The sequence below is a fragment of the Formica exsecta genome, unplaced genomic scaffold, assembly GCF_003651465.1.
Source record: "Formica exsecta isolate Colony F162 unplaced genomic scaffold, ASM365146v1 scaffold122, whole genome shotgun sequence".
NCBI lineage: Eukaryota > Metazoa > Arthropoda > Insecta > Hymenoptera > Formicidae > Formica > Formica exsecta.
The window spans coordinates 337,766-361,120 of NW_021848556.1; the positions used below are offsets into that span (position 1 = coordinate 337,766).

At 37.8% G+C, this 23,355-nt stretch overlaps 1 protein-coding gene across 6 annotated transcripts in view; it reads right to left on the bottom strand.

Annotated features, from left to right (window-relative positions):
- LOC115245614 overlaps nucleotides 1–23,355 on the bottom strand; it is a 170,011-nt gene that overhangs the window by 120,173 nt on the left and 26,483 nt on the right. For 4 of the 6 annotated variants that reach the window (XM_029824031.1, XM_029824030.1, XM_029824029.1 and 1 more), the window contains exon 1: nucleotides 2,964–3,055. The exons of the other annotated variants lie outside the window; for them this stretch is intronic. The gene's annotated coding sequence lies outside the window, so the exon portion shown is untranslated. Of the gene's footprint in view, nucleotides 1–2,963; nucleotides 3,056–23,355 lie in introns of those variants that run through there. 6 annotated transcript variants of the gene reach the window in all.

Here is a 23,355-nt window from a genome sequence, read left to right on the forward strand (position 1 = left end):
ATATTACTAAATTAATATTTACTATTATAATATTAAATAATATTTATTAAATTATATGTTCTTATCTTCTACATGTACTTTTACTATAATTCAATCTAATTAAAACAACGTTAATATCTCCGCGTCAGATACTAATAATTCAATCCTCAGTCGCAGCCGTATATCTCGCATCAACGACTAGATTTCTCGCTCCGAGCGGAGGCGCACGTATGAATACCGAAACCTTTTATTAACGACTTTGATTACAGGATTACGTGCGCGAGCCGCGCGTACATAAAAAATCCGGGTATTTAAAATCCCGACGGAACACATCTGCGTCCCCTTCGCGCTCTTTCGTCACGCACGAAATGAACGTACATACACATCCTTCCTTTCTCTCTCTCTCTCTCTCTCTAAACTTTTTCCGTAGTTTTTTTGATATTTCACACGATTCTTTTTTAAACAAAATAACGAAAATTAATCTAGATAGAAACTCTAATATAAATCAAATATGAATCTTGTATGAGAAGCAAGTGCGTATAATTCTTAAATAAATTTAATTAAAAAAAAAGAATTAAATAAAACAAAAAATAAATTTATTATAAAAAATTCTTTCTCTCTCTCTCTCTCTCTCTCTCACACCCTTTCTCCTCCTCTCCGTCTTACTTTCAGACTCGTTGCTTTCCTTTGTTCCCGCGGCGAAACCGAGTAACCAGAGAGAAAAGGAGGAACACGAATAAGTACGTGTATACGCGAGCCACGTCGCAGATGTATCGAGCGCGCGCGCGACCGCCTTGTGTGCACCGAGTCTAATTTTAAGCCACGACCGTAACCTGTTCGCTTACGATCTCCTTTATTTTTCTTTTCCCGTTGCGCAAGCTTGGGGTAAAAAAAAATATTGTCTGCGCGCGGAACTCCGCGGCGAGAAGAAAAACCGTGTTCTTTCGTTCTCGTTCGCGCTGTTCGCCGCGATGTCCTTCTGTTCACGGAATAACGTGTACCGTTAAATTGGAGAGATCGAGTCGCGCACGAAGGCTCGTGAGAAAAGCGAGATGAAGAGAAACGGAGTCTCAAAATTGATGTTTAAGTTTAACGTTAAACGTGTGTAAAGTATATAATATATAATAAATAATATATAATAAATAATATATTACATATATTACATATATGTATTAATTAAATAATTATATTGTTTATTTTACGTTTAATTTTTTCGTCTCGATCGTGCGCAAAGAAACTATGGATCACGTTTTACGATCAGGAGTTACGATGCCCTGGATTTATCGTTAGTTGCGGTATTCGACGTAGATGCGGATGAATGACGCGTATAGAGCGAAAACAGAATTTATTTACGAGCACCTTCGCAAATGATATCACGCACTCTTCGTCCTCCTACGCCATCGCGTTACATCCGCCGTACGTGACGGCGCGGCAGCGGCTCATACCCGAGCGAAAGGTGTGATTCACGTCGTCATTACGGATCATCGAGATAATTGCGTTATGTAATATGAAACTGCGAGCTTGCCGCGGCTTGTATCAAAACCAATCCCGGCGAGAAACCAGTCGCTGCCGCGGAAGAAACAACGTTCACTTTTCGCTCTCTTTCTTTCTTTCTCTCTCTCTCTCTCTCGGTTCGTAATCATCGAAAATAGCTATGTTTCCCGATTGAATTGAATTTCGACGCATTTCGTCCGAAATTATTTCTCGATACACCAAACTGCCAAAATTAAACTCCATTATTTACCAGAATGTAAAAATCAATGGTGTTTTTATCGAGTAAAAACAAAACAAATTTGCAAAATTCCTTAAATTATTATCCAATTATTTCATTCGTATCTAGAATAATTTTGTTCCAAATCTACAATGAAAATATTGCATTTTATTATTTGTCATATTTAAGAGAGAGAATGCTATCATTTTTCAAATATTTGTTATAGTATAAGCTTTTAAATTCTTTTTATTAAATGTGTATATATGTGTAAAATTTCAAACGTGACATAAAATTGCGATAATCTGTGTGCCACACAAATGTGTTATATATTATATTTTCCTGTAAATAGAAACAGTTATATAAAACAACGCGTAAAGAGTGGCGTTTACATTTCGAGATCCATATCGGAGCGCGTACGATATTGGCTTCGTACTAAAGAGCTCTGGTCGTAAACGAGACTAGCGTATATATATATAACGTCTAAAACGTCGCACGTCGCGAGCAAACTTGTTCGGCGCAATTTTACAGCGTCTGCGAGGAAAATAATATTGAAACAATCACTGGCAGCGCGCGCTTCTGCGTTCGGCTAGTTTAGAGAGCAAGCCACGTCCGAGTTCGATAATCGAAACGCGTCTTCCAAGTTTCAACATTCCCGTATTACCTTCTTATAAACTTGACGTTAAAATTAATTGCTCTTTATTTCGAGAAATGACATCACCGAATAGACTTATGTATAAACTGACGTAAGCTCCGGCTGCAAACTTTCACGAGACACTCGTGTTCGGAATTGGATGGATCGCGCTCGATGCCGAGAGTGAAGCGAAAATCGATAACAAATTCGCCGAATATGTCGACTTGCGTGAAGCGAGCGGCGAGACGGAGACGCGCTGCGCCATTTCGCGCGTCACGCGATCGAAGAATTTCGCTCGCGGCTCGGCTTCGCCTCTTGTTTCGTCTCCGCGTCGGAAGCGCGCGATTTTCTTTCGTATAAACGCCGTTGTTCGACGTCGCGCTTCGACGTCGAACGAACGCTGTTCGTATCGACTAGAACGCGGGGAGAGAGCGATCGTATGTTCCTTTTCTTTTTTCAGCGTTAAACGCGTTCCCTCGCGCGTCGGCGACGACGCTGGTTATCGAGCGGGTCCGAAAGTACGCCGTAGTACTTTCGTGCACGCGCAACGAACGAGGACGACGCCTCGCGTCCTCGTCGTCGCCGACGCGCGTCTCCTCCTCCGCTTCCTCCTCCTCCTCCTCCTCCTTCTAGTCGGCTTACCTTTTTTAGCGCGAAAGTCGCGTCTCGCGCCTGGATGTTTCGGAGCGACGATGATGATGACGACGACGACGACGATGACAGCAGCAGCAGCAGCAGCGGCGGCAGCGATGCGGTAATCCAATATGGCAGCTTACACACATGTCAAAACAAACGCACCGAGAACGAGAACGCGCGATCGAAACGCGATTCGAATCGTCCTTCTTGGATATTTTCGACGTCGCCGACACGTGCCGACGCGACGCGTCGACGGGCGTCGCGGGTTCACACTGTCGTCGAGCGTCGATACGACTACGCGAATACGAAGCGAATACAAAGGCCGAGGGGAGAGAAAGGGATAGTAACGCTACCCCGAACGCGACGCGATACGCACACTACGAGCGCCCGCCACCGACTGGTAGCGAGACGTGCCAGGCGGCCGACGCTGTAGTAGGAGTGGGGGCAGCCGGCGAGACTTCAGTGACGCTCAATCGAGACCGGGCGCCTCTACTCGACGCCCTTCACTCGTTTCTATCATCGTATTTATATTGTATTTCCACATGCTATCTCTCTTTTTATGTATATTGTTGTGTTTTCAGGTTCGTTCCTTATTCAGTGTTCGGTTCTTTAATACATGACTGGTCGAATTAGTAACATTGATCGCGCGCAAATATTTTAGAGAGAGATAAAGTAATATTTAAAATTTAATTAAAATAATGTTTAATATTTGAAATATATTTTATATTTAAAATGTGTATTATTTATAAGATATTATAGCTTATATTTTTAAACTGTGCGCACGTATACACAATATGTAGATTACTACTTAGTCTTATTTATTTATTGATTAATGATTTAGTATATATATAACAATATTTTTAATTTATGTGTAAATATTTATATAAATTAACTTGATTTATGTATAAATATATACAATATATACAAATGTATACCATTAACACAAAATTTTTACTGTATTAAATTTTAATCACGGATAAATCATAATTAATATTAGAAAAAAAAAGGAACGCAGGAATTCACACGTGATTGGCAAGAGACTTGATTATTCCATTTATTCTTTATCCAACTATTCTAAAATGCTTAAACAGATACACATAATCTTCGAAATTATTAATAATCTAAAAGTTTATTTCTCTGTTTTATATTCATTAATTTTTCACGACATTCATTACTAATAATAAATTTGTATCATCATAACTTTCGTGATGTCTTAATTACTATGTGATAATTTATTATGTGGCAGAAATCAATTTTGCGAACAAAACAGCACGACGTTTAAAGTGTTAACTACGAGGTTGCGGCCGCGTTGCTCTCAAACTTGCCGAAACTCAATAAAATAATTACGCCTAATATAATACGCAAGTAACGGCAAGGTGCAAGAAGCTGCGGACGATGGTGTAGGAAAACCGAGCAAAACCGTGAGCATTAGCCTAAAGGAAACTGCTAGAACGAGACTTAAATGCAAAAAGCCTTGCAGTTGCAAATCTTGATAGATGTGCAACTTCGAAAGAAAAGGCAATGCGCTTTTATTTTTAATATAACGATTCTGTTGAATATTTTGATCTCTCTCGTATTTTTGACGCATAAAAGAATTTATTAACTGTAAATGACATACATGTACATTGTACTTGATAAATAAAATCTTTTGATCGACTTGAAAGTTTTATTCTTGTAGATCACATAATATTTTTAGTTACTTAAATTGATGAGAGATTTCCTTGTAATTAATAATAGTAATTTTTTAATAATAAATTTAACTCTCTCAAGTTGTACAAAACTAAATTTTAAAAAGTTTGACAATCTATAATTTTAAGAGGATATATTATGTTTCCCTTCTCTAATGTACAATAATATTGACATTTATAAAGTTATTAATTCAAATTATTAGCACACTGTTCACTTCAATAATATTCGTCACTTGTTGAACACACATCGAGGCGTTAATTTCCGCGTAAAATGAGGAAGAGCAATTATCTGTGCGATCGAGAGGGTCGCGACAATCCGGCGACACTCATCTTCGCACAATGTGCGCCAACATCGATTTATCCTCGAACAGGATCCCGGGATGCGTGCATATGTACCCCGTTTTCCTCTATCCCTCTCCCTCTCTCACTCTCTCTCTTTCTTTTTGTTTCTATCTCGCAAACGAGTAATTTAACTGCCCCGCGTTCGGAGCGGAACCGCTGTTCGTTTCCCGCCTTTAGACAATTCTCGGTGCGGAGGAAAATCGATGCGACACCGAAATTCGAGGCGGGTTTTACGATTGCGTTTTGACGACCGGTTCGGATCACACCGAGCCATATGTGCGTGCGTGACATTTCGCGTGCGCGTCGCGAAATTATTGTGCAGGAACACGTGGCCGCTCCGTTTCGCGAAATACAATAATAACGAACGAACGACCGTGCATTCGCTCAACGGGGTGCGAACGACGAAATTACCGTTTTCACTCGTGCGCGAATTGTATCCGTCGTTCTTACATTCTCCGGCCAAAGGTTTCGGATATTTCGAGATTAATTTCCAATTTTATATACATAAGTTCGAATACTAATGATACTAGTCTTTCATTTGAGATATGTATGTATAAGTGAGAACTTCTTTCTAAAAACAGCAACTCAAAATAAATAAAAAAAGTACATGTTGTAAATATGTACGATTATTAATTTTTCAATAAAATCTTAGTGTGATAATCACAATGGAATATAAGACGAAAGACTAAAAAGTGAGTGTTCTTATTGAAAATCAGTAAATACACTGATTCAGTTTAAGAGAATAAGTGTTTCGAATTTTTAGTCCATTTTATTTGCAAAATATCGAGCGTTGAACGTGACAAATAGAACGTATCTGCGTTCTGTAATGTTCGTGACAAAATTCCGCGAGCACGCGACGCTTTTTCCGATACCGAATTTCCCGAATGCGCGATGCTGCCGGATATGACATTGCACTTCGCTACATGTTACGTGAAATTTCGTTCTTGTATCTCGATCATGTGTCGTATCTTGCATAAAGTATGAAGAAAAAGAAAGAGAGGGAGAAAAAGAGGGCGACGGATATTAAATCTTGCATGCTTAGGGTTTAAAGCATCATACGCAAAGCGTTGCGTTTAGTTACGCTGATAATTACAAATATAATTACATCGGCACTTTTACGTATTTACGAGACTCATTTTATTTTGTTATAAGAATTAATAATAAACTCGATAGTAATAATGATGATGGCTTTTATTATTATATGTATTTCCATTTCTGCAAGAATATTATTATGACATTTAATGTTGTATTATGCGAATGTGTGTATATTGCAATTTTTGATATGATTTTTAACAATATAAATAATAATATTTTTTTACATAAAAAACCATTGTAATACGACGAGAGTATAATTAATGATTCCTTTTTTAACGAGCTGATGGGAAAACTGAATGTAAACTCTATGTAAAGCGGAAAGATAAGCGAAAAGAGTAATTGGCAAGAAAACGGAAGCAATTAAAGACTGGAGAATGTTAAAAGGATTCATGCCTCTTCTCATGTTGCTGGTACAGCGACAGAAGTCAAGAGAGATCAATGTAGTCAAGAGATGATAAATCGCTACTGTCTCGTTATCCCGCGAGTGGAATTCATAGGACTTACAGACGAGTCCGACTAATCGCGAGACGTTTTCTCCGTCTTTTTTCCTTTATTGTATATACAAGAACGAAAGACTTAAGAACTGTCTTATATGTGAAATGCGAACTCGGCAATTCGATATTCGGTAATCGTTATTCTCGAATAAAATCATCGGAGAGAATGACTAAAATTCATATTTTTTTTTACAAGACGGTATAAAAAATATATAATTTAATTATATATGTTTTTAAATAAAAATAATATAGTAATTAAGGCAAACCTTTTTTAAAACTAATGTCATCATTTATCGATTACATTGTCGCACCCACCCAAATTAGCTAGCATTTCAAAAGTATAGTCTTAACCAATATTTCTCGTATTATAGCAAAGAAATTGAATTATCCAACAATACTCTGTAACCGCGGTGTCAATTAGCGTGCGTTATCGCAACATTTCACTAACAAGGTATCCGCGGATGGAAGGCTTCCATTATCGTAATAACGGTCGAGAGTGATCGAGCGTAAAGCGATTTTATTAGTGCCATTATTCGCGTATTCTTCTCGCCGCCGTTTGCCGAAATATTTGCGTATCGTATCTAAAAAAGGTTGCACGAGACTTATTATATAAAAAGAAGTATTCTTACCAAATTCTTTCGGCATGATATACGGATCGTCGAGCTCGACCTAATATTAAAAGCCGACAATCAATTTCTGGATTAATCGTTTTATCGAAAGACGGTTTAAAATATCGTCAACAATTAAAAGAAAAAGAAAAAAAACATGCAAAGGATACAATCGTATCCGAAACGGATCACGCATAAAACACGATTTATTATTTTGAAGGGCACTGTATACACGACCTTAAAAACGCTCGATTTTTTAAATAGTAATATTTTGAAATTATTGACATTACAAGCAAGAAAATTGATATCTATTTGAATATCGAAAAATTGATAATTTCAAAGTTTTGGGATATAAAAATAAATTATTCTTTATTTAGTTTCAATTCTAACAGAATTTTAATTTGAGGATTAATTGCAAAAATATTTAACGCCGCTAATGAATAACCTAATTATCGAATATTTAAAAAAATACTCTCCAATGCGTCTCTTAACGATTAACTTTGTCCGTCGCAATCGGTAATCTCACATCTTGAATAAGGGAATTCTCCATCGTTGGAGAACACCACGAGGAAAACTCGTCGTGAATTCTCGCTATTGGACGACGGTTCAAAGGAGCGCGTCGCGTTAGCAAATAGAAAGGTGCAAAAAAAGAGAGAAAGAAAAAAGCGAACGCATTGTGTCGCACGCGTACACCGTAAATTCATTTCATCATCAAAGTCGAACCTTTTTTTTCTCTCGTCGCTGCTGCTAAGTCGGTGTAATTAGAGTAACAGCGATACGCCACGCGAAAAATTCCAGTCTGCTGGAATGCTTAGAAAGCATGGGAATCGTACGACACGTATTATTATCAACGTATACGTATTCATGAATGAACACATTTACGTTCATCGTGTTGCAATTAACGATCGGCGTGATATACGGAGATAGGAAGCGTCGAATAGCGATATTCGGATTTCTGTAACGTATAACAAGCAAGAGATTAGTTGAAAGAGTACGAGATCTCTCAACAGAGTATATATGAGATCGCGCTCGACAAAGTTAAATTTGCGAACGTTTCAGAGTACGGCGCGAGTTTAATTTCTAAGGGGGCGATGTCTTATTTACTTTACGCCGGATATATTTGCGTTATGAGGCATCACATCCATTTGCCTCGCTTTCGCATTTCCATTCCCAGGTGCATTATCGGCACTTTAAACATTCTACATCCGCGATTACTTTGTTTGGACTGAAACAAAGCGCCAAGTTCGCGTTAAGTAGCCACGCTTCACTCACTTTGTTCCAGGATACAATGTGTGATTCTCGCATGGCATTCGCGACATGAACTACGAATGATGAAAATTCAATACAAGGATAACTTCTGACAAAACAATAGCGAATTTCAGAAGAAAAATTTTTTCTCGAAGTAAACTTTAAAGCGAGGATGTGATCGAGGTATGAAAAATATGACAAAGGATTTAATTGCGGCCAAAGTTTTTCAGCACTCTCGTAAATGATTCACCTTTCTCATGACATAATTATATCTTATTACAAGTGATGAATGAAAATTCTTTCAACTCCTCGCCGATATCGTTTTTCGCTTCACTAGTATTTTGTGACGTTTTTTCGCAAGATAGAAAAGAAAATAGAGAATAAATATATAATAAATGATTTCATTATTTTTCAAATAATAATTTATGGTTTTTTTACGCAAACATTTATTTCCTAGATTAATATTTTTAGAGTATAATTGAATCTTTTCCTCTAGCAAATTTCACAGAAATGACAGTTGCGTGAATAACGAATGAGCGTTGTCGCTGACGTCGTTATTTCAAAATAATCTCCTCGTTTTGTAGAAATTTTCTGCATTTTAACGCACACAGAAATAATAAAAATTAAAGCAACAAAAAAATATATATATATTTTTTTTTTATGTAACGCATCGCAAAATGTGAAAAATTGTTGGCACATTCGTTTCAAATCTCAGTCAGACTTTACACATAGGTCTCGCTTTTTCTTTTTGTCATCTCTCTCTCCTTCTCCTTCGCATTCCGCACTCGCAAATTTGTGATCGGCAATCGAGTCTCATCGATAGATAAACGAATTAATGATCGCTATGTCGATAGCATGTTCTATGCACAAGGATTCGTAATATAAAAAAAAAAAAAGAAACAGTTTTTGATATGCGTTGCATTGCAAAAATTCTTTAATCTACATTGTAAGTTATATACTCGATTAAAACAACATTCAACTGATTATGAAAACAATTGAAAAGTGAGAGAAAGCAAATATCGATCGACAAAAGGCATAAAATTAAAGATAAAATTAAACTGTAAAAAAAAAAAATGATTCTGCGGCAAACATTCATTTTTATCTTTTTCTCGCATAAGACAGTGTTTCTTTTTTTTATTCAACCACGCCCTCCCCCCTTAGTAACTCGTGCGTACAATTCGCTTTCCGTAGCATTTAGTCGAAAGGACTACAATTTCGAACCGTAAGTCAAAACCGCAAGCCGCAAGTGCATGGCTTACCGACGGTCACCGGAGGTTGAGTGGATTCCCGGCTTTTAAACGACGATATTAGTTAAGTTTTGAAGCGAGTCTAGACCTGGATAATGCGGCTGTGAAAGTCTCTCTCGCCGAGAGAGAAAGTGAGTGCGCTTTAATGCGCATCATTTATATTCGGTTGCTAAATGGACCGTCGCGACATCACCGCCTCATCACTTGTCGCGCGCATCCGCGTTTCCGCAATCTCCGTCCATCTTCTAGGCGAAGCTGGTGCGGAATCGCGCGGAACGCGTGAAAGAAGGCTGACAATTTTCGCGTCGCAACGGCGGCGATGATTCATCATCGCGACGCGGTCGCGTTGTCATCTCGTAAAACGCAACGATGACTAACGCGAAACTATTGCGATTCGATAAGACGTCTATTTCCAAAGATTCTCGACAGTTGCGTAATGATTAATTTTCCACGCAATAATTCTCTGCACTCTCGTAACGCATCCATAAGTTCTCATCCGCAAATAAGTTCTCAGCCGCAAACGTATGACATGTCGCGATATTTTTGAAGAAGGGGGAGAAAAATTGCTTAATAAAACTTTCAAAGATAAAGACTCCTCTTTTTCTCACGAGGGAAAGGTAATCTCGTCTACGGAGAGTTTAATATGACGTGCTTTATCGGGCTACGATTACGCAAGACGCTTAAACTCCGATGCGAAAAGTAACCGGAGGACAGTGCCCTTTACTTTCAAGATAGAAACCAAGAGAGAGAGAGAGAGAGAGAGAGAAAGAGATGAATCCGCTAATGGAATTCAAGCCATTACAAACAACTGGGATCCTTGCGTTTGACAGTGACGCGTAATTATGAAACATCGTCTAAACAACTTGTCACCGAACGAAATTAATTACTCTCTCTCTCTCTTTCTCTCTTTCTCTCTCCCGTTCTTCCGACAATAAGACATTGTAGATTTATGCGAGTAAAGTTACCATTTTGCGACAGACATCTGTTGCTAATTCGCTAATTCGGGTGCATTCTGTTCCTAATCGCGAATGAGAGTAATGACAAAAAAGGAAAAGCGAGATCGCTACCGTGTGATTTGCGGGACGGATCGATTAAAGTTAGAGAAAGAGATGAATCTAGCAATGGAATTCAAGCCATTACAAACAACTGGGATCCTTGCGTTTGACAGTGACGCGTAATTATGAAACATCGTCTAAACAACTCGAGTGCAACTTGTCACCGAACGAAATTAATTACTCTCTCTCTCTCTCTTTCTCTCTTTCTCTCTCCCGTTCTTCCGACAATAAGACATTGTAGATTTATGCGAGTAAAGTTACCATTTTGCGACAGACATCTGTTGCTAATTCGAACGGTGCGGTGCATTCTGTTCCTAATCGCGAATGAGAGTAATGACAAAAAAGGAAAAGCGAGATCGCTACCGTGTGATTTGCGGGACGGATCGATTAAAGTTAGTCGCACTCGAGCCTGCCGAAAGTTCCCGGGGCGAGTTATTCCCGATTTCCATGAGCTGTATTATGGGTACCCTATCTGGAAGTAAATTCGACGAATCTCCCTGGGAGAATCGACCTTCGCGTAGAAGGAGAATTAAATGCACGCGCAGTTAATTCGCCGGGATATATATCGGGAGGAAAGAGAAAGTACGTGCGAAAAGTGCGAATTACCCGAAAACTCGAACGCGAGCTGCGTTTTTAAAATGCGTAGATAAAATCGACCAGCTACGTTTCAAGCACTTTTATTAGCTCTAGTAATAGCAATAGCTACATGCTCTATTCCCGTTATTTAATTGCAAAAAAAAAAGGAAGAAATTGACCGTAAATCCATGTGCAATGACAGTAATCAGTGCAAATTATATACGCTGATGAAATTATGCGATGATGCGCTTGTTAATCGCGTGCTTGACTGCTAAAAAAGTATCTCGCGTTTCATCTTTTTTTTCACGGAGATGTACGAACGGTATCCTTCTTAAAGAAAAGGAGGCGAAGGAAATCAACGATCGACATTATAAGGCGGAACATTAAGTTCATGGAAAAACACGTTCTCTCTGTAAAAAAGACTGGTCGGAAGACTACCATGCGAGGAAATAAGGTTGGCCAAAACGAGCGCGACCTCCATTTCAATACCGTGTAAATGTCAGTACAATAATGGTAACTTGATTACAATATATACTTATTTCGAGTTACAAGTTTAAAATCAAACGTGAATGTTGAATCGACTTTATCGCAATATATTATCATTGGGGATATTAAATCGTTTGATCTTTGCGTTACTTGGGAGAATCGATAACAAGGTACTTAATCCATCCTTTAGCAAGCAAGTCAAATAAATCTTTAGACCTTGAAGAAACACACGATATTTACTCAACACCTTACGTAAAAAGATTTTAAAGAAACCAATATAAAACAAGTATAAAACAGTATAAACAAATAGAAAAAAATTCCGTAATAAACATAAAGTAAATTTAATAAATTTAATGTATTATCTTAATCAGCGATGTATGTTTCTCTCTCTCTCTCTCTCTCTCTTTCTTTCTTACACTTTTCATCAAGATATTCGATCATATCAGGTATACCTTGAAATTATGGCGATGTCTGGCCATGATCGAGGTTACCAAATGAGTTCATCGTTGCGTAACTCCCCTTTAGGCACGTGTGTGACTCAGAAGGCACTGATTATAGCGTGACACGAAGCCATGAACTGCGTACGTGCCGAACGGGAACAACACTCGACAGAAACAACAAAAAGTCCGCGTACTTTTGTTTTTTGCAGCAAAACTCGCCGCAGAAATATATTAAGTTTTTTGAGGTAACGTATTATCCAATTCTATTATAAAGCTAGAATCTATAATTTGACTGTTTCAATATTTGTATGCAAAATATGCATGTAAAAATATGGATATTATTTTAAATCCTGCGGATACTCAAATATTTGAACGAAAAGAGAGAATAGTATTTAAAAATTATATTCCATAAATTATACTCAATAATATTTCTACAAAAATTTATCGAATAAAATTCATCGTCTTATTGTTAGATGATATCAAAAGGCATTTAAGAGCCACTCGAGTTCTCCGATAAGTTTCCGCAACGTCGGCATGAATGTATTCTATTGTGCGTGGGTAGCGAATAAACAGCAAGAAAGTCCGACCTTGATGAGAAGACGCATGCGATCCTATATTTAGATACCGATGGGCGCTTCCCGTTTTTCCAAGACGAAAAAGATTTCTGGACTATTTGACAAATACAATTCAGAAACGTCGCGCGCTTCCGTCTCTCGTGTGACCAATTAAAAAAGAGATAGAAAAATCTCGCTTACTAGGCGATAAAAAATGAGAAACTTTAATTCTACGCGTCTCTCTTTCTCGTTTCATTCTCATGAATCCTTCTCACAATTGGATTCGCGTGACCCGAGATCATCCCGCGAGTCATTAACGGAGAAAGTAGCGACAAAATGCGCGACAAGCTCTTGCGAAACACACGATAGATATTTGTCAGAATTTTGTTCGTCGAAACGATCTCTCGAGCCACACCGCGAGAAAATAAACTTCCCATAGTGAATTTATTACAGAGATCCTTGGATATGCCGAAACGCCCGCCCTTTCCGTCATAAATCCCGTGCTCCGTCGATCTCGTCTTTCATAAATTCGCGAAGAACAAATTTCTATGCTCGGATCCTCCTTCTTTTATGTGTCAAAAAAGTCTTCAGACATCTCTTCGCATATGCATACGTTCTTTTTTCGGGGGAACATGCGCATGCAACATGTTCGAGCTTATCATCGAGAAATAAAAAGAGAGAATAGGCTCGTATAAAAATTTAATATCATCCCGACGAGACGTGCATTCCGGTGCAGTGTGATTATATACGAGTTTTACTTCGAAATAAGATTGATAAAAATAATGAGACAAATAAGTTAATCAACGTTAGTCAACGTTGACTATCGTTTGCTCGGTCGCAGTACATCCTGTGACATCCTACGCTCGCACATTCATACTTCCGTGGAATCATATTAAATGTTGGATGTCAATGGCCTTTGAAATGCTCGGAAAAAGTTGTAGCACACGAATTTCACGATGAGCGTGTGTGTGTTTATTAAAAATATAATTTAGTAATATTAATATTATAAGATATAAAAGTGAGGCTCTTAAACGATTAAAATCAAGTAAAATCAGAGTAAAATGGCAAAAGAGCCACGCGCAGTTTTTAGGGCGCAAAGATATATAATTTAAACCATAAAATAAATTTAAAAATTAGAGAATTTCTTTTCTTTAATTACATGATTCGCGAATGGCGGACGTTTCGGCCCTTTTTTTGTATAATATTATAATATTTTATATTCCCGTTTAATTTTACAACATACCAAGAGACAGAAGTTTCTCACGGTGATACACATGGTTGCTTTTATCGCGGAAAAATTATTTTTCATTGTGGTCGACCATCCGGTTCGGTCTCCGGCGCCATACTGGCTCTCAAAAATGTCTCTACTTATTCATATGCGCACCACAAATGGTTACACTTTATGGCAACACTTTACGCAAATGTTTATGGTGTCTTAAAAACTCGCCGGCGTGAGTGCACGTAACAACGTTGCAATTATCTCCGAAGAACAAACATAAGAGAGATGGTTTTTATTACAACAAAATTTCGAGCACATAGTGCGGTTTCGATTGTATGCAAATCGCTGCGCTGTTAAATAAAGTCAGAAGCGCTCACGTCTGTCGGCGTTATCGATTTTAATGGGATGTTTTAATCATCGAAAATGTCGACGACCTCGCAGAAGCAGGAAAATGTAATTCCATAATAACCGTCGAGACTTCAGATCGCGAATAAAGAGCGTTAATTCCGGATAGGATTCGCGGTCCTTTATGGTATTGTTCATTTGCGACTTTATAATTATAATTATGAATAAATCTCTATCTGTTGTCCCGAGGGAACAAAATTGAACATTTCAGAGTAGAGAAATGCTCCGAAAAATTGAAAATTTGCGAAATACATGTATGTATGTATCGAAAAATGTCGGTCGTGGCTTATCGTGAACCGTAATTTATCGCACCTCGGAGAAAAACGCCTCGTGCGAGGTGTATTTTTAAAGCTCTAGGTACGATAAATTGCGAGTGCTAAGCGCGATTCGCTTCGTTACGGTATAAATAGCCAGTTTGCCGTGTATATACCGCGCTAAAATGTTATATCAAGATTCATGCAATTTGCGTTTTACAGGCGCGTGAAATTCAATCTTATAGATATAGGCGAGCGATCTTACGCCGGGTACATCGACGAGACTCTCATTATATTTTAAATACGTTAAGTGTCGTAAAATGAATCTAACTTAACATTATATCGAAACTTTCGTTATGCTCGCATGTACCTCATTAAGCTCTCATTAACGCCGAGATATTTTTCAAGTGCTCGGTAAATCCGCTTTGCGTCACGTTTATTCTTCGCGATAATACAGGAAGGAAAATTCATATTTATACATACTTAATAAAGAAATAAGAACGAAGAAAAAAATTCCACGAGTTGGATATTATATATAATCCTCATATATAAAAACAACGCTTAATTGATAATTATATAAAACATCAATGATAGGAATTGTACGTGCAGGGACAACATGTTCGAAGTTGGAAAAATTAATTTGAGTAAAGAACACATACAAAGAAGAACTTCACATGTTCATCTGTCAAAGATATTTTCTATATAAAATATTATATATACGCAATATATATATATATTTTTGCTTTTTGACTTTGATCGACATATCATCTCGATCAACAAACTTCTTCTGAGTCAGCCTGTATTTATAGCCCGACCTAACTCAACGTCGTGTTTCTTGAGCGGAGACAAGTCTCCGCGGCGCGAGACTAACCGAGTATTTTCGCGTCTAAGCGAACTTTAGCCAGGATTTTTCTGGTTGTCTTTGGAGAGTCTAGTAATGCGCGCAAAAGGAGAGCGGGAGGGACGTCGTATAAAGAACGCGTAGCAGGCTTTCTGCGGCGTAATGAAACGCTTAACGAGCTGTGGGAGTAACTCAAATTCCCTCGGTAAAAACTGAATAGAACTACCGTACGTAAATCCCCGCGGCTCCCTGTACTTCTTCAGCGCCGTGTGACGCGCGGAGAACGAGCGGAATTTGCCCACGCCGTAATTCACGATGGGAGTAGAGAAACGGTAACGCTTGAAAGTAGGAAGCAAAGTATAATTCTAAATACCGTTTATCTTGACATACTTTAAATATCTTAACAAAAAAGGAAACGGGTCTCTCACACAACTCTCGAAAGATATTGACATCTTAAATATATACATGTGTCAGGCTATAAAAATAAAAATTCTCAATTTTCTTTGTAATTTGTACAAAAATATCCGTGCATCTTGAAGATATCTCAATTCTAGTTCTATTAAATATATATTAAATTACTCGTGTTTCACGAGTGACATATGCGTTTCGTTGGTAACCATTCGAAGCATAAGCGATGTGCAAATGGTATCAAACTAGAGCGGATTCATTCGTTCTAGATTATTCGCGGACGAGCGATGCAAAAAGCGAATCCTCCTTCCTTCGTCTCTCTTATTGTGCTATAAATTGCCACAACTGCACGAGACAGCGTTGAAGGAAGAGATCCATTATCTTTGCCTCCTTTTAATCCTAGCTAATAGTCCATTTAATGCTTATTCGGCTTTATTTGCGATTTTCTACGTGAATTAATTAACTGCCGTACGTCGCGAGTATTTTCATGGCTTGTTGGTTTTTTTATAATCCGGAATTCCACATATAATTTTTCATTTGTTTGATACTATCGTGCTTCTCTTCGTTTCTGCAACATTTCGTAGCGCTGTCCTCCGCCATTACCCGATGACTTTTAAAATTTGCCGGAAGTGCAATAAAAACAATAATGGAATACTGAAGGAGAGAGGAATATCGTCGGCGAGGGGAATCACCAGTTTCTAACGGTATTCGAACAATGAAAGGAGCTCTTAGCTGTTGACAACGTATGTCCAATCTGCAAAGTACCGCGATAGTCACGTCATAATTATTTCTTCCGTGCTCGACGAACCGCGTATTTCATTTTCGGAGAGACCTCTTTCGAAGATCTCTTCCGTTTATATTTGATATCGCGTCTATTATTTTCACCTTCCGGAACGAACGATTTCGACGCCTGCGTTTTTTTTACGAGCGTTCGATATAGCGACGGCGCGGGATAAAAACGCTCCGCCACCTCTTTTCTGTGCGGACGCGCCGCGATCAATAACGATTAAATCCTCGTTCCCGGAAGTTATAGGGCGTAATCGGAATTTATGCCCGTGTTCTTGCATAATGCAAAATTACGAGCCCACCGTCATTCAGAGAGGCCAGTTCAAGAAGCAATAGTACACACTTTGCATATCATTTTTCGATAGCTATCTTAATTTATTGCGTTGATCTTAAAATTATATATAAATTTTTTTTTATCAACATAAAAAATTGGTTAAAAATTAAAAAAAGATTTATCTCCCCTACAATAGACATTGCAATTGAATTGTATAGTATGGAATAAATGGATTTATGGAAGAAAGACGAATTTTATATTTTGAGAGATGGATTTCATACAATCCCTTTGAGAAAAATAAATTAAAATTTACTAAAGTTAGCGAATGTAAAAGCGTCACAATATTAATATTAATATCGACAGAAAATACAACGAGAGAGGGACCGTAAATATTTGTTTCCGTAACGATATTGAGGCTGGGCAGCGTAAGCATCGAAAGTCATTAACCGGCGAAGGGGTACGCAAGAAGATTTGCGGCAGAAGACGCCTTGTCAGCAAGACCCTGAACCTCTCTCGTCGGGAATGCTTCTTTGATTCGAAACAAAGTGGATAAAGTAAAGCCGCCGTTGAATCAAATCGCGGTATGCAGGTACGTCACAAGCGATTTCCTTTGCACACGTACATGAGATTATCTTAGCGGACGATAGGATGCACATGTATACTCGACGTTTTATTAATATTGATCTTTTTCGCTTCTCGACAATCAAAAATCAATCAAATTTCGGGTAATTGCTTCGTGTGTGTGTGTCCTTTCTAATAATATCAATTTGTTAATTTGTAGAAACAATATTTTTATAATTGTATTTCTGAAAAATAATACACGCGTAAAATTGCGATAAATAGATTCGTTCAAATAACAGTCTGAAATTTTTTCGTTCAGAACGAAACAAATATGTTTGTTTGAAAATATGGAATAGCATTAAATTATTTATATTAATTTTTATTTTGTAAAATAGATTGCCCAACATTTTCGATATTTTCCGTTACGCGGTATTCAATACGCGATATACTTTTTGCAATTTTCATTCAACAGGAACCAAACGCGCTTTATCAAACACGATGATTCGGTATTTGTGTTATAAAATGTATGTGGATATAGATGAAGAAGAATGCGAAGAAGATGCGAAGATACGCGACAACCGCAGTATATATAAAGCTGTAACAAGGATAATCTTCTTTCCTCATGTCGGTCGTTCTCTTCGAGAAATACGTAACAGCAGAAATTCTTTGGCATACGCTGAATGACGCTGAAGCTTCTGTGCTCGAGCACCTGCGTTCGTATACTTTGGCGATTTCTCAAGCGCATTGAGCGATTCTGTTTTTTTATACGAGAGTATACGAGATGAGGAGAATACGACAAACCGATGTATGTGTGCGACCAAAAAGCCGTAAGTTTTTAAATATATTTTTTATCCACCTTCATTCGTTTAATTCTACGAACAGCGAATTATAATTAAAAGTTTTCTGTACAAAACTAATGATTTGTTTTATTTCATTCTGTTTTCCTTTCATCAATAATTTTAATATCATGAAAGTAATCAATAAAGTTGTATTTTCACATCTACGCGACAAGAGTTAAATTCACATGTTGAAAAATATCTTTGATAAAATCTTTCAAAAGATTTTCTATATAGAGGCTAGCTTGTAATTTCGAGATAAAAGTCTATTCTGCAGGCTATATCGACTTTTAGAACTTCTATAACAAAAAATTAAAACAAACTGGGAATGTTGAGCTTTATGGTTGAAGCTTTTGGCATTTCGATCAATGCTGATCGTTTGTACCGAATCCGGGTTTTCTGCGTGAAAAAAAAGTTTTTCATACATGAACGCACTGCGTGCGTGTAAATAATCAACGAATATATGTTAGTTTTTTATGGCCGCAAATCAAAATAGCATTTACATTTTGTGGATTTGTTTTCAAAATTATTATTATCATCATTCTCATTTAGAAAAATATAATTCACGCATTTTAATTTATATGCATATAGTTTATAGAGAAAAACAAATAAGACCACATGGTTGCAACGTATGTATCTTTTTAACGCGAGTAAACTTTCTAAAATAAACAGTTTTATTGAAACACTCTATGCATTGTATAAAGTTGTATTTCATGTTTGAGAGATAACGATACAGAGTGTTCCACTACTAGAGCATTTCTATTTTGTCACAAATAAAAGAGAGAAAAATATATAAGTAAATAAATATAAAAGAATAAAATCAGTCTTTGTTGAAATCATTGTCAAGAAAACTTTGATTTCGCCGATGAAAATGTAATTAGAAAATATTGTCGAAACACTTTATATATTAACGTATACTCACGAAATATTATGCATCACGATGACCATATAATTCATTTACGAGATTACGGGATTATAATTTTCTCAGCTAATCTAAATTCTACCCGTTTCGACGTGCGGCTTTTACGTTCACTTAAAAGGGAAATATCGTTACAGAAATTTCGTTACATCTACGTGTCGCTCTACTGCCTATGTTGTTAAAACTTTCCCTTCCCGTTATGTATATAATATACAGGGTGCGGCATTTATAGTGACGCGGGCATATTTTTCGGAAACGAAGTGAGATATCAAAAAATGTTTCAGACAAAAGTTGCATGGTTTCGAGGGGGCCACATGATAAAAATATGGATTTGACCGTAAGTGGTCTTTTCAAGGTGAGGTCAACGTGGTCGATGTTTTCTTAAAAGGAACTCCCCATTTTTTATTACATATTCTTATAGCTTACCTCGAGAGCTTTCCAAAACACTATAATAAAGTATTTTTTCATTAAATACTTTTTGAGTTATTTTATATTTTAATCTGACATATTTTGATATAAAAAATAAAATATCTCGTAAAATATTTAGTTTTCGATAATCTTACCGTAATACTTTTATGTACAGAATAATGAGACAAATCAATCAGTAAAAAAAAATAATTGTTTTAAAAAAAACGTATGTAATTATTTACAATGTATTTTTTAAAACAATTATTTGTTTTTCTCTTTACACTAATTGATTTGTCTCATTATTCTGTACATAAAAGTATTACGGTAAGATTATCAAAAACTAAATATTTTACGAAATATTTTATTTTTTATATCAAAATATGTCAGATTAAAATATAAAATAACTCAAAAAGTACTTAATAAAAAAATACTTTATTATAGTGTTTTGGAAAGCTCTCGAGGTAAGCTATAAGAATATGTAATAAAAAATGGGGAGTTCTATTTAAGAAAACATCGACCACATTGACCTCTCCTTGAAAAGACCACTTAAGGTCAAGTCCATATTTTTATCATGTGGCCCCCTCGAAATCATGCAACTTTTGTCTGAAACATTTTTTGATATCTCACTTCGTTTCCGAAAAATATGCCCGCGTCACTATAAATGCCGCACCCAGTATATACGCGCAGAAAACGCATTGCCTACATTCTGGAAATTTCAAGCCGCAGTTAAATCGACCCTGCTTGAAACGAGCATGATTTAATTACGCGAGTGCGACAATTATTTAAATCACCGCGTATCAAATTCTACGCAGCAAATATCGGTCGAGGGGGAGAAATCAATTATATATTTTATATCAAAAATTATTTATGCCCCAAAAAGTAAATTCTAAATAAAACGCGTCGCTGATTTTTATTTTAACAATGTTAAATAAGAGAGAAAAATATCGAGAATCTCAGCCACACGCAGAATATTAAAAAGGAAAATATAATCCTGCGAATTATTTCTCCTTAGCGTGTATAATCAAGACTCATGTCATCGCTTTTCGCGTTATCACTTTTATGCGACGACTCGGGAACGTTAAAGTGGATATAAAATTTATGAATGCTTAACGTCAAGGTAAGATCTTGGACGGTAGACGGTAGAGGATAAAATTATTGGTTTGTATTAGAATGTAAAAACGCTGAATTTTACGGCGTGAAATAGTGCACGCACACATTACCATGAAAAATAACCAAACAACAACTTTTTTAAAGGATATTTTCTACGTTGCCATAATAACAAGTGGGAAATCATTAAAAAGATACATATTATAAAAATAATATGCATTTAACAAGGAGATGGAATTTATCCGACAATATTTGTAAGCCGATTTTTTACTAATGCATATATCTTGTTGCGACGCAAATTTGTAACTCGGCAGTAAAGCGTCTTAGAATTGACATATATCTCAATGATGAGCACCACATGCTGGGGCAGGGCCACAATTTGTAAGCTGTTAGCGAGCTCTGTAGGGATCACGATGACACGAGTCGGGAACATTTCGATCTTCGAGGTCGTAGGTCGTGCGGGACTTAGGGCCGAGAACGAGCTAAGAAAGATCTGTACGGCAGCGAGATCGCATGCAAATATTTACAATCAAAACTAGACGCTATCAAAGTTAGAAAACGAGTTTCCCGTTCTCGCTGTGACTTAATGGCGCGTTAAACGATTGTAGTTAACGGTTGTATGCATTGTGCCAAGCGTATTGCGCCCTATTTCAGTCTCCAGAAGAAAAGTCGATCAGCATAATATGCAGATTAAGAAATTTTATGTTGCTAAAGAAAAGTTCTCATTGATAATTTCGATAACGATTATTATCCTATCAAGAAAAAAAAAAAAAGAAAAAGAAAAAGTGCAATACATTTTTGAGAATAACTCCAGTGCAGAGATGAGCGAAATATATTGAGAATATAATTAAGATCATATAAAATATAAAAGATCATATAAATATAGAATAAGATAAGTTTGTAGAAGTAAACATCTTTATGAGTTTGGCGCCGATACAAAGTATAAAATATCTCGCGTCGTTCAACGGCCAAGTCGATATCACCGTTGCACTGATCACGGGATTTTATGGAAGAAGTATCACGAATTTACGAGCCGCTCTGGTTATCATTCCTTGTCTAGTGGCCGCAAGGGCAAGGTCTTCAGGGTCAACGAGTTCGTGAGCCGGGCGCGATGTCTAGAAAAACGCGCGGAAAATTCTTACGCGTTAACCGGGTCTTTGTATCCGAGGACACGAGGGAAACGAGACGGAGAATGGAACGATAAAGATCTCCTCCTTTGTGCGCGCGCAAATAATGCAGCATGCATCACGACTAGAGAACAGGATTATTCATCACTGTCAAACTAATATTATCCTCAATTATCGATTCCGATAAAAAAATATTTAATCAAATACATGCTTTCGACGTCGAATTGCTATTCGAAAAAATTATTTACATTTTTTCGTAAATTATTTGAAATTTTACATCTACGTCAGATCATGCGGACGATCTCGTAGCTCTCTTCCGTAGATGCGGATCCTACGAAAAGCGTCGCCCGCGTTATTTTGTTCGTAATACGTCAGCAGGTCGCCTTGAAGACGCGTAGCCTTGGATATCGACCGACCGACCCGGCTCGACTCGACTCAACCTTCGCCATTCGACGGTGTATTCGCCCCGACTGTTAGTTCTCGCTCTTTCTCTCTTTCTCTCCCGCTCACCGTCCACCCCTCCGCGTTCCACGACGAGACACGGCCTCAGCCCTAAAGACGGCATAGGCCGTGCAAACGCCGTGCAAACGCCTACGCCGACTGTTTCGAGAGACCCTGCGGCTGTATCCCACGAGTTGCAAACGCGGCGAGAGCTCGGCGAGACTTGAGGGGTGTCTAGCAACTACCCCCTTTTCGTCTCGGTCCTCCTCGTATCCTCGGGCGGAACAGTGCTAATTCCATCGGGGGAGGAGGGAGAAGGGGAGCGGATTAAAATCACGATGAATTATTTTTAACCAAACCCCGACGCGACGACGCTTATATTTCGAATATATGCCTCGTGGTAAATAACATTAATCTTGATTGTTGATATAGCCTGTTATTACCCCTATCCTGTCTTCTCCGCGTGTTTGTCATAGGGTGCGACCCTACTAATTCCGTTGGGACGAATTAAGCACACGCGATGAATTGCTCATTCGATTCTGTCAGGTGACTGTAATTTTTTTCACGCCTCATTCTCTTTCTCTCTCTTATCGCGTAATCGTCGTTTGCGTCAGAATTTGAAAGCTAATCAAAAGCACGAACGTGTTTTAACGAATGCGGCGCAACGAAATATTTATCGCGATCGACGCGAAAATGGCGGGTGACGGGTGATCCCTCGTCGTTACAGCTGCCATTCTTTTAGTACGCGTCCCGGTATCTGCTTCCTCGCAAACTCCTGGAGTATCTTCTTTCCCCTTCAGTCACAAGTCGGAGCTTCGTGCTTTACAGTTCTTTGTCACGGGTTTCCCTCCCTACTCGCCATCTATATCTCTCCAACGAGAATTCGACGTTGACTTTGCTGTCGGGATCCGTCGCGTCGCGACAGATTATATATAAAAAAAAAAAAAAAAAAGCAAACATTTAAAAAGCCCCACGCCCC